Genomic DNA, 13,345 nt, shown 5'->3' with positions numbered 1-13,345 from the left:
AATTTTCTAAGTTTATAAGATCAGTATTTGAAATTTGTCCCTATTTTAGGACTGTTTTCTCCCATTATTGGCTTTGTCCAGGTTTTTTGTGCTAAGACATTGAGAGCTATGGTGAGAGGCGAGAACTGAATCCTGTATTCTCCCATTATTGGCTTTGTCCAGGTTTTTTGTGCTAACAGGTTGAGAGCTATGGTGAGAAGTGAGAACTGAATTCAGTAAACGATAGCCATTTAAGTTTTCTTCCTGTCTTTCAGGAAACTGCTGATTTGGCATAGTGGTATGTTGCTCTGACTGTAGTGCACAGAGTCCTGGGTTCAAGACCTGGCCGTGAAGTACATGGTGGTAACACATTTTATTCTAGCAACTTTCTAAAATTATACAAGCAATGTTTAAAAATGTGTCCCTGATTTTTGGCCTTTTGCCCCCCCCCCAAAAAAAAACTGAAATTAAAAATAAGTGCAAGAAGCTGTGCAAGATGCCTATGGTTTACACTGCTGTCATTCTATTTTATATATATATATATATATATATATATATATATATATATATATATGTATATGTATGTATAGTGTGTGGAAGTAGACTTTTATGATGGAAATGTTTTGAATTGGGCAGTTTTGTCATTATTGGTTCATGGATTTTGTTTCATTGTCTACTGGAAAAATGTTCAAACAATAAGTTTGAAATGTGCTCTAACTTAAGTCTAACAAGTATGCTGTATTATACAAGGAATATAATTTAATAAAGTCAGGAAGGTGTATCAAAGAACGCATGTATGTTTCTTGTTTTGTGTGCAAGGGGCCTATGATTTGAAAACAGCCCAAAGGTAGTCTTTATCCACCACTGGCCAGATGCATTTTCTTTGGATGTGATGTGGGTTTCAATGCTGTTTCAATGAATGTGAGTTTCAAGGGCAGAGAAATGTTAATGCCAAGTCTAGTTTCATTGTAAGACAGTATTGCTTTGTTTATCAGTTATCTATTAGTGTTTGTGCATTGTTCTATAAAATGTAAAAATAAAATCCAAATAACCATTGTAGAAGTAAAGCAGTATTCACACATTAGTGTTTATGGTAAATGGAGCAAAATAGCCAGGTAATGGGACATTGGAATGGCTGCAGGGGGACTCTAGTGTCATGCTTTAGTTGTCTGTTCTTCAGTTTGCATTTGAAAGTTGGTATCCCACAATTCCATTGGAGTGGGTGGGGTTATGTAATTATGTATGCAAAATTTACGTTAATCAGCATACAGATTTGTACCTATTTTTAATGGGCCTTGCCCAGATTTTTGATGTTTCCAGGTTGAGAGGTATGAGTGGGGTTTAAGGGAAGCCAGGAACTGAGCAATTTATGTAATATTGGATTGATAAGTATATAAAATAATATGTGATGTATAATGTTTGTAACTGTGAACATGTTAAAATAGTTTGTTTTCTTTTATAGAAATGTATGTTTGCCTATGTCTTAAGTGATAATTCAGTTAAGATGTTAAAAAATGTTATTGTTAACTGACTCAGTGTTATGTCACAAGTGCATGTGCTATATTGTCATTGGGCCAGGATTACAGCCCAATGTCAAAGAATCCAGGGATGACTCTACCCACCCCTTTTACAAATATAAGTAAATAAACAAATGATAGCAAAGTTTGATTAACAGATGGCTAAGCCAAATTAACAAAGTGAGGTATTATATTCTATAATAAAAAGGATAAAGGTATGGCATTCATTGTGCCACATGTGTACTTTATCATGAAGTGTTACTCACTATTCCATATACTATATGTCTTTTAGTGGATTAACAAACCATTTTAACATGTTCACAGTTACAAACACTATACATCACATATATTATTTTATATACTTATCAATCCAATATTACATAAATTGCTCAGTTCCTGGCTTCCCTTAAACCCCAATCATACCTCTCAACCTGGAAACATCAAAAATCTGGGCAAAGTTAACATATAATTACAAAAGATCAAGACCAGCTTCAGAAATGCTTTGTGTAGTGTACAGGAAAGATCACAAAAATTGACATACATTTGAATACCTAAGAACTAGCCAAGTAGGTAGTCCAGTGGGCATTCCTCATGCAAATGATATAGGAAATATGTTATGTACATGACCTAAGTGGTTCAGACAGCTCTGCCCATGTAGAGACAGCAGATGTGTCAGAAAGCTGCTGTGCATGCACATGCCACTAATGTCTAGCAGTTATCTTTTTTCCCTATGAAACAAATTTCAAATGTTGGTGCATGAATAACAATGTAAGCATTTATTACACAAATCTATGCTAATTTGTGTCCATACTCAGATGTATCCATTTGTAATTGTAATAAATATAATAGTTCTGAGCTGCTGCATGTGATGGCCCGGTTTTATGACTGGGATGTGGGATGTTCAGACAGTTGTTAATGATGTATATCTCTGAATCACATTAACACATTCTCTCCAGTTCTTTTGACTGTGTACTTTTAACTCCCAGTGGGTGTGTCTTGAGCCTTTAAAAAATGAAGTTATCACCTTACAGTTCAAACTAATATTCGTATCTCTGGATCCATAAATGTTACTTGAAATTGTAAATGGCAAATTATTCAGGATAAATTAATATTTACATTAGCAGCATTTATTCAGTTTAATGCTTTATAATGGATTTTATAAGCCAAAATAAAGGCAGAGAATATTACTTTTGTAATGTTGTATAAACAGATTACAATATTTCAGTAACAATTCAAGCAAGACACACATTGCTAGCAGGATTTTCGTCATACAGCTGTGAGCTTTCATATGAGACCATGCATATCTGTCTGTGTTACCTGAATGTTGAGATATTTGGAGAAATATGAAAATTATTATAATACAAATAAACAGTATACAAATAGTATTAAATATATCTTTAACTGCATTAGGCAGAGATCAAATATCAATACAATTGTGTTTGCCATCATGTGTGCTTTCAGATGAAATCTTCTGATACCTTGTATGTAGCATGGTCTTGGCATTATTAATGCAAATATGAACAAGCAATATTTGACACCTAGAGGTGTCGGTAGGAGGTAACTGCAAAAACTCCTGAAGGTGCACTCATCTGTAATGCTGTAATGACTTAAATTAGTATCATGGAACTCAGCCATCTCAGTGCAGCATGAATGGTATGAATTCAGGGCTGCTTCTTTTTAGAAACCATTTCATTAAAGTTTTCAAAATATAATTTACATATAATAACAATGGAGAAGTTAAACTGTTATAAGAAATAAGAAAAAAAAATTCTAAAACTGAATAGATTTCAATAATTAAGAAAAGATGTCCAACAAAATTAATCATGATTCTTTTTGGTTATGAACATTTCTTAAAACTGATCTTAAATGTTTGTAAGAATTTCTTAGTAAAGTTTAACAAAATGAACTTATGGTAATCATGAAAGGACATCTGCATAGCTGAATTATAATATTTGACTTGTGTTGATGCAGTCCAAATCAAATAAGAGGTCTTTGGATCAAACATTCTGTCCGGATGCTCTAAAAGTAATTAAGACCAATGCAGGCTTTCTCAATAAAAGATTTTTAGCACAAGAACATTCCAAAGAGGGGGAATACCATCTGTTTTGTATGGAGAATGTTAACTTCTTGTCTATAATATCTTTTCTTTTAAACAACGTTTTATTAATTTTAAAACAAAAATTATACAAAATTATTTAAAGATAAACAGAGCAAAACCATAGCAATTTACAGATGTCCACAACAAAATCAAACATAGAAAACTAAATCATTAAAATGTATCAAGTAAATCACTTAATTTTGACCATAATCTAAACTGGTGAGTGATATTCAAAGTTCTCATTTTAGCAGTTGACAGTTCTTTTTTACAGACATCTTTTTCTAAATTAATGAATTCAGTGAAAGAAAGAGTAGTTTACATTTCCAATTCCTTGTGACTGTTTTTTTCTTGCTATACCTAAAATGGACCAAAGGACAGGTGCCTGCACCGTAGGAACGTAATCCAGGCCTGGAGCATTAAATAAGATCAAGGAATTAGAAATAACACAATTATCTGTCCACAAAGCTTGGGCAAAATTTCTACATTCAACCCCAAAAGGCATTCCTATTTTACCATTCACTATCATATGAAAACAATCTGCCTTTGAGACGTCATTACACCTCCAACAATTAATTTTCCCATAGTTAGTACTAGGTCATATAAATATGGGGAGATTCCTCAAGATTGAAGACATGGACTTATTAAACCTGTCTTTAAGGGAAAGCGGAGTAGGACAAACCCAGAAACATATAGACCCTTAAGTCTACTTTCATGTTATGGAAAAATAATGGAGAAGGTAATACTGGATAAGTTATTGTCAGAACTGGATAGGTTGGGACTTGAAACCATATATCAGCATGCATATGTTGAAAATATATCTATTACCACCTGTAACATGATATTCTATAACAATATAACAGCTATGAATGAAAAATTGTGCTGTGATGTGATTTATATAGATTTAACTTCAACATTTGACAGGGTCATACACAAAACACTGATCAATAAATTAGTACAGCTAGGTATTGATGTACTGTTGATAAGCCGGATAGCTGCATGACTTACAAATAGGACATGGCAAGTATCACACACCAACTGGACAGGTGAAATCCTTTGTTACAATAAAGGTGTCCCACAGGGCTCTGTTCTAGGCCCTTACTTGTTTAGAGTGTGTCTTTCAGACCTTACATTTTCATCTGAGGTGTTCTACAGTCTATATACTGATGACCTAAAATTGGGTAAACTGATTACAAGTGTCACAGATAAGGCATGTGTGCAAAATAATTTGACTAAATTGACCATTTGGGCACAGGAGAATAATATGTTGATAAATACATCAAAAACTAAGCATATCAGATTTGGGAGACATAAAATAAAAGGTGAATATTTAATGCAGTACACAGTGATTGAAGCTGTAGACTCATTTAAGGACCCTGTATATGGATAGATTCAGCTATGAGTTTTTCTAATCGTATCAACCAACTGGTTAATGATAGTTCTAGAACTATAGGTTGTATAAAAAGATTTATAAAGTCTAGGAAATCAAACATAATGAAGTCATTGTTTGTTAGTTATATTAGACCCAAACATGAGTATGGAATAACAATATGGAAACCCTATAGGAAAGCAAGCATTAATAAACTGGAAAGAGTACAGCAGAAATATACCAAGGGCATCCATGGATGTGAAAATCTAAGTTATTCTGAAAGACTATAATACTTGAACTTGTACAGTGTCTCTTACAGATATTTAAGAGGATATCTTATTCAGGTATATAGGGCATTTAGGAACAACAACATCTGGAAATGTTGGGGTGATCAAAAAGTACGAGAGAATCATCAGACAACCTATGTAGAAGATTCTATAGGAATGAGAAGTGTACTAATTGGTTCTCTGATAGAGTAGCTGATGCTTGGAATGGACTAACAAATTACATTAAAGCAAGTACTAGTTTAGATATTTTTAAGAACAGCCTGGACATTTATTATGGGAACAAGTGTTTTGGTATAGTGGCAAGCTAGAAGGGCATTAATGCCCATGCTTGAAACATTTGTATGTATGTATATATGTATATATATATATATATATATATATATATATATATATATATATATATATAAAATTATATATTAAAGCCACTTTATGTGGAGTTAAAAAAGCTCTGTGAAGAAATCTCCATGTATATATTTTCCAGTAAAGAGATTGTCCTACAGATTAAAGAAGTAAGCATTTATCTTCATCAGAAAAGGCCTACTCATTAATTTTATTTGAATAATTCCAAAATAATGAATCTCTGGAACCAAACTCTTGTCTTATTATTTTATAAATTATTGATATATATGACTTATTCTTATTTGAGTTACTATTGATTCTAAAAAAAAAAAAAACGCAAGTATCTTTGTAATCTATTTTGTTTGAAAGTCCATGGAGATTTTGATTTTATCAGTAACATATTTTTTACAAGATTGTAGAGATAAACAATTATTATTTTCTAAACAGTGTGTTGCAAGAAGTGATCTGTATTGTGTGATTTATTTCTGATTAAGAATTGATGCCAAAATATTAAATTAATATCTCTAAGTTCTAGCTTTTTGTTTCTATTAAAATTTCCCAAACAACCTGCAGTATTTCATATAAAAACAATACAAACAATAAATCTTTAACTATATAATTAGAATTCATGAATCTTTTAAAATTTATAAGGATGTAATCTTTCTCAAAATTTAGAATTAATAAATTCTACTGGATCTTGAAAGACTTGTGATTAAATGAAAAAAAATACTATTCCTCTCCCTTCACTAGTCTACAATATCTTTTAATGTTACCATTTAACTAATAAAAATATGTCAGTTAGAATTAGTGATGTAAATGTGATAAAGTGTGTTGTGGGTTTAATGATAAAAATGGATGATTTGTGGAACTTTTTTTTTCAAGTAAATGATCGATTAAAGTGCGGCAGAAATTAGACAGGACTGAAATCAACATGTGTAAGTGCTTTAATACAGCATTTATATAAAATTGGAAACTGTGAGAGTTTCGTCAGAAAGATTCCAACCAAAGTTACATTTCTGAATTTTATTAATCCAGCATAGGTGATATGGGAAAAATAACATTTATTGTACTACATGCCTTGTGCTACCTTCTGCAGTTATGCTTGAGTTGTTAAGACGTCCAGAGTGCACCTGTTCTGCACATACTGTTTTACCCCTAAAATCATGAAATTTAGTTTAGTCAGCCCACCTTGTTCCCAGAGTCAGAAAAATAAATGCATAAAGCTGGTAACACATAACAATGACAACTTTTATTATTGGGACTTCTCATAATGACTGTCTGATGATTTTGCGATCAAGTCACAAAGTATCAATCACAAAACATTACAAATATTCAACTGTAAAAAACAGTTGAGATTAAAAAAAAACACCAGCAAAGAAATTGCTGGAATGCCATTCCAGAACATGTAACAAAAGCCATCAGTTTATTTCATTTCAAAAGAAAATTTGGAGAACGTGAGTCCAAGGAAATATAAAATATGGAAAGAAAGCAAGCATTAAGAATACGTTTTCATCTAAGATTGTAACAGAATGGAGTGGAAACTTATACTGACTTTTCAGCAATTGGTAAGTGGGAATAGATGCCATACATCTATAAAGCTTTTCACTGTATCATAGCATTTTGATTGATACATTTCCATTCACAATTCAATCTCCAGAATTATTTGTGGAAGTGAAAGTCTATCTCTGTTATCAAATACAGTAAATTAAAATGAATGATACACAACAGGTACTCCTGCCCTACCACTCACTGGATCAGGATTTGTTCCTATTTAATCTGTAACTCCATTTCTCAAACTTGCTCCAATATATGTTTTTGTTTTGTTTTGTTGTTTTAATGTGGATGACATTTTCGTCTCTCCCAAAAGATCATACAGACAGTTCCTTGTGTCCAAATTCCCAAGCAATGTATCTTCAACTGCAAAAAAGCATATTCATGTTTAAAAACAGTCTCATGTTTCATCAGACTGTTGTTTTAGGATTAGTGAAAGTTCATAGGTTCATAGGTAGTTACTAGGCTATTGACCCTAGAGCCTATACAAGCCTAGCCAAAAAGGTACCCTGGCTTTCACCACCCAAGAAAATTATTTTCCTGTGCCCCTGTCAAGCAGAACCACAGAAGTGATCCCCAGGGTGAATTTCCTATTACCTATCCAATCATCAAGATTTTTCTTGAAGAGTGCTAATGAGGATCTCTGTTTGACATAGATAGATAGTCTGTTCCAGAGTATGGGAAGTCTCTGGGACAGGAATCTATCCCTCCAGCATGTTCTGTTTATTGTGGTGACAAGGTTTAGGTCCCTAGAGCATGTAGCTCGGAGGGATTGGGATTTCTTTAAGTGGAGCATGTCCAACAGCTCTGGGTTTGACATAGTTTTGTATGTTAGGCAGAGATCACCTCTGAGTAGGCAATATGCGATGGAGTAAAGCTGGAGTTTTTTGAGACGGTCTGAGTAAGGTATCTGTTTGAGGCCAGTAATCCTCTTTGTGAGGTATTTTTGCAGCCTTTCCAGTTGTTGTAGATGTCATATGAGGTGCATACCAAAAGGGGCGCTGTACTCTATAATGGGTCTAATGAGTGATGATTAGAGGGGAACAATGACCTCTTTTTTTCTGGATGAGAAACCTTTTGTGATGAGATGTGCCAAAAAGAAGGATTTCCTGACCACTGTGGCGATGTGATTATCAAAGGAGAGACTACTATCCACCTGTGTCCCAAGGTCTCATCACACTTTCAGTGTTAAGTAGACTACCGCCTATGTGGTAGTTCATGGGTACAGAGTTTTTACCAAAAGGGATGACAATGCACTTTTTGGCATTGAGCTTGAGACCATGTCTTTGACACCAGGCATCTGTCTCAGTGAGGCCCTTTTGTAGGATGTCCACATAGTTAGGAGTTTTGATTATGGCTCCTAGTTTGCAGTCATCTGTGAATTTAGTTAGCCAAAGACCTTCTGTGTTAGCCTGTACTTCAGAGAAGTAGATAGCAAACAGGAGAGGACACAGGACTGAACCCTGTGGTACTCTACTTGTCACTGGTCTGAAGTCTGATTTGGAGTCTGCTACTTTCACGGTGTGGGCTCTGTCAGTAAGCCAGTTGGCATCCCATCATGTGACATAGGGATTTATACCTAGTTTAGTAAGTTTATCTATAATTCTAGAGTGGGGTGGTGTTGAACGCCTTGGCGAGATCTAGATAGGCTGTGTGAACCACCTTACCCTCATCTATGGCTTTGGTGACTACTTCAAAGAAGTCTATCAGGTTAAGAGACATGATTTGCCTTTTACAAACCCAAACTGTGTGGGGTCCAGAGTTTGGAGATCTCCAATATCTTTGTTTATGAGTTCCATGATGATACGTACCATGGCCTTGCAGACCAGGCTCGTCAGGCTAATAGGGCGGTAGTTCCTGGGGTCTGTTGTGGCCCCCCCCCTTTGTGGAGTGGGATAACTGTCGTGGTGCACCATTCAGTCTGCACAAAGCCTGAGGTGAGGCTATGATTGAACATGGTACTTAGGTGGGGTGCCAGTTCATTCTGTAGTTCATGTAGAAGGCAGCCTGGGATGTTGTCAGGTCCCATAGATGCTGTGTTCTTGGCTTTGGAGTGTGAGGTTTTTACCTGTGCAGCCGTGATTACAGGAACTTTGCATTCTTCCGGTATAAAGATGGGCCCTTTAGGGGGTGAGAGGGGAGTAAAGTTAGCACTGAACCTATCTGCCAGGATGTTGGCAATATCAGTTGGTTCTGTATATTCAGTGTCATTGTGCTGTAACTCAGAGCAGATCTGAGTGTTGCCATTGAGATTCTTGACATAGTTATAGAATGCTTTGTGTCTTTAGAATCAGTGGCAATTTTGTTTTCATAACTAGCTTTGGAGGATTTTATGAGGAATCTCAGCTTCTTACTGAGGCTGACCAGGGAGTTCCTCCAATCGTGGGATTTTACTCTTTTTTGCAACAGTTTCTTTCTTCTGTTGTAGAGTTTGTTTATGGCAGAAGACCACCAGATTGGCTTCCTTTTTTTTGGAAGATAGCATCTTGGTTCTGTTAGGGATAGCATGATCCATGCACTTGTGTAAGTGCTTATAAAGTGCATTTTTGTAGGATTCAGCAATCGTACCTCTATTGTCCATCTGCATGGGTGTCGTGAAGTTTGCCACTTTTGTCTTAAGAAGCGTGAAGTTGGCTTTGGAGAAATTTCTTACGGTTGTTTTCCTAATGGGGGTGTGAGCAGGATGTGGATGTCTAGGGTGATTAGCTTGTGGTCAGATCTGACCAACGAAGAGCTGACCTCTGCTGTGGAACAACAGTCACCCATGTTGGTGATGACCAGGTCTAGGATATTGCTGCCCCTGGTGGGGGTGTGGATAAGTTGATGCAAGGCATTGGAATTGATGATTTCCAGAAAACGTTGAGCAAAAGAGTTGGTACATGAGTAGTTTTCCCAGTTAATGGTAGGGTAGTTGAAATCACCCATTATTAGAGAGTTGGGTTGTACCTTAATATTTTCCAGTGTATCAAGAAAAGAGGAGTGGGAATCCTGGGGCATGGTGGGGGGTCTGTAGCAAGCTACAATCTGGATTGCGGTTTTGCCCAGAGTTAGTTGAACTTGGATAATCTCGGATGCATTATGCGGAGCAACTAGCTTGGAGGTGTGGATATCCTTAATGAATATGGACACACCTCCAACTTTAGTGTTTCGGTCCGGGTTTGGTGGCTGAAAGGTGTAGTATGAATTATAGCCTGGTAATGCAGGGGTGCTCTCTGGAGCTTTGAACCAGGCCTTTGTCACTGCACAGATGTCAGTGTTCTCCATTTTAAGGAGTGCCTCGAGTGAGTGCATTTTGAGGTTTAGACTTCTAGCATTGAGTAGCATTACCCTCAGATTTTGTTTGCTTGTACCTGTTACAGTGGAGAATTTGTCATTTGAACCTTGCCTAAAAAAGGCACAATAGGGGTGGCAAGAGCCTTTGCCAGTATCCGGAATCCCAAGGGTGACAGGTGCAGGCCATCTCTGGCAAAGCAGCGTGGTCTGTCGATCATGTCATCCCAGGCAGACAGATACTGGATTCCCTTAGAATGACACCAGAAGCTTAGCCAATTGTTAAAGTCAATCATTTTGTCCTTGTACTGTGGTATCATTCTGGGTGATGGCAGTATGCTACTCAGGGCTAGGGTCATACCTGCCTGGGCTACAAGATCGGAGAGCTCCTCCATGTCTCTTATCATGTAGTCCAGGGAGGTATGTCTCAGGTCATTCACACCAACATGGACAATGACAGAGTCATATTTGTACTTGTTGTGGAGTGACCTGAGTGCGTGCATTATGTGGTGGATCCTGGCACCTGACAGGCAGCTGACAGTAACATTTTCCTTGTTTAGCCTAGTGAGTGGGACATCATTGTGCCTGACTATAGAGTCACCTATTACTAGAGTGTTGGGTACGTTATACCTTATGGATTGTAGTTGAGTGGCACACTGAGTATGTGGGCTATGTGTCATTTGGGTTGTGTTGGGGGTTGGAGGTTACTTGCATTTCTGCTTTGGAGATCTCTGTTGTTTGGGCAGATTTGTACTGAGAGCTTCCACAAATGTAGGTGTGTGTTTTGTGCTTCTGTGTGTGTGTGTTTTGGTGGTGTAGGTTTTGAGGGACTATGTGATAAGTGTGGTGCGGTGCAAGTGTTTACCTTCTCCTCTTGACTGTCTAGGCCAGTCTTTGGTGAAGAGAGCTTTGCTTCAGGTTTGGCTATATAAGTGCATCTCTTACAGGTCGTAGTGTTGGGTGGTAGGAGGAGAGGGGAGGAGGAGGGGATTGTCTGTGTACATGAGGCAATTGCTGCATTGTCCCAAGATGCCCAGATTCATCAGGTAGACAGGAGAAAACACCGGGAGCTGACCTTTACACATGCCTGAAAAGGTGCTTATTTATTAAGTTGAGTAAAGTTTACTATTTTTTCTTATTAACAAAACATATCAGCAGAAACAAAAGGACTTTTTTTTTCTCAACAGTACTGTTGTTAATTAAATAGATAGATAGATAGATAGATAGATAGATAGATAGATAGATAGATAGATAGATAGACAGATAGATAGATAAATAAGAAAGCATAGAACTGCGGTGGTGGTGCTGCGGTAGCATTGTTGCCTCACAGTAAGACGTTGTCCTGTTCGATTCTCAGCTAGAGCATCTTCTGTGTGGAGACATGTGTGAATGGTTGTACCTTCGTTGAAGGTTGTGCATCAGGGCCGGCAACTCGGCACGTAAAAATCTACTGCCAATCATTAGAGGACCGGAGTTCCGCTCTGGCGATCCCTAACCGAGAAAAGCCAAAAGGCACAACAACTCTATATAGATATATTTGTCTAGCTATATAAATATATAAAGAGAAAGAAAGAAAGAAAGAAAGAGAGAAAGCCATGAAGAGTAAGACACTAATATTGCATCCAAGGCTACAAAGAAGCCTTAAAAATTCACAACAGTATGTATTGAAATATACTGCTAAACCACCTCTTGCTCTTCTTGGTTTGTGTATCCTGCTTGACATTTCTTAGAAAACTCTTCTGAATTTTTGTAAGCAAATGAAACTGTGCACACTGCAGACTCCTCAAATCACTATTGATAACTGATGCAGTTGGATTTTTAGTGTTTCTAGTAGAAAAATTTTTCCAGCATCACAACCATTCTCTATAGAGCCATACAATACTGTAAATTATACAGTGACCCCCCCCCATTAATATTCCAAAACGTGCACGCTGATTGGTCAGAGTGCACATTGTAAATCAAAGACTTATACTAATTGAAAAAGGTCCGGTCGCCCGGACTTTTTCCATTAGTATAATGGACAGCAATGGAGAACGGAAGAGCTCCGTTGCTGTTATCTCACTATGTTAAATGAGTTTAAAAAGCAACAGAGATTTTCCTTTCTGCAATAGTAGTCACCATTGGCAGATCCTAGTTGAGAATTGTTAGAATTTTCTTGCGTTTAGATGTGATGGTTATTTTTATGTTATCTAGCATGCTATAGCTTGGCTGCTAAGTAGCAGTATATATATTTATGATATCTAGGTATTTGAACACTATTTGATTGTTTAGGTAGACTTGCAATACTAGGATCTGCCAATGGTGACTCCTATTGCAAATATACATTACTGTTGTTTAAACCTTTATTAATCGTCATTTTTAATATTATTATATAAATCATGTATTAGTAGTAATTATAATTTTAATTTTATATGCTTTTTAGTTATAAGGCATAGATAGCATATATAGTATTGATTTATCTAGTTATTTATTGGTTGTTGTATACTGTTTCTTTAAAAAACGACCAGAATGGCTAATTGGGGTATTTACGTCATTAATTAGTATTTATAAAGATGATTGATTGAATATTTGAATTTTAACAGTCTGAAGAAGCTACGGCGAAAGCGCTTACTGTTTGTGTATGTTCTCTATTAAACGTTCTTTCGTATATTTCCTTGCATCCAGTGAATACATCCTTTGGACAGTTATAAGATTTGATGCTAGCTCTGGTTGTCTCCCAGCCTTTTTACTTGGATTATTTGATATTGATATATATATATATATATATATATATATATATATATATATATATATATATATATATATATATATATATATATATATATATATATATATATATGTATACATATATATATATATATATATATATATATATATAAATATATATATATATATATATATATATCTATATATATATATATATATATATATATATATA

This window comes from Protopterus annectens, chromosome 7.part0 (assembly GCF_019279795.1).
Source record: "Protopterus annectens isolate FY-2018-M chromosome 7.part0, PAN1.0, whole genome shotgun sequence".
Taxonomy (NCBI): Eukaryota; Metazoa; Chordata; order Ceratodontiformes; family Protopteridae; genus Protopterus; species Protopterus annectens.
This window is presented reverse-complemented; position numbering follows the sequence as displayed.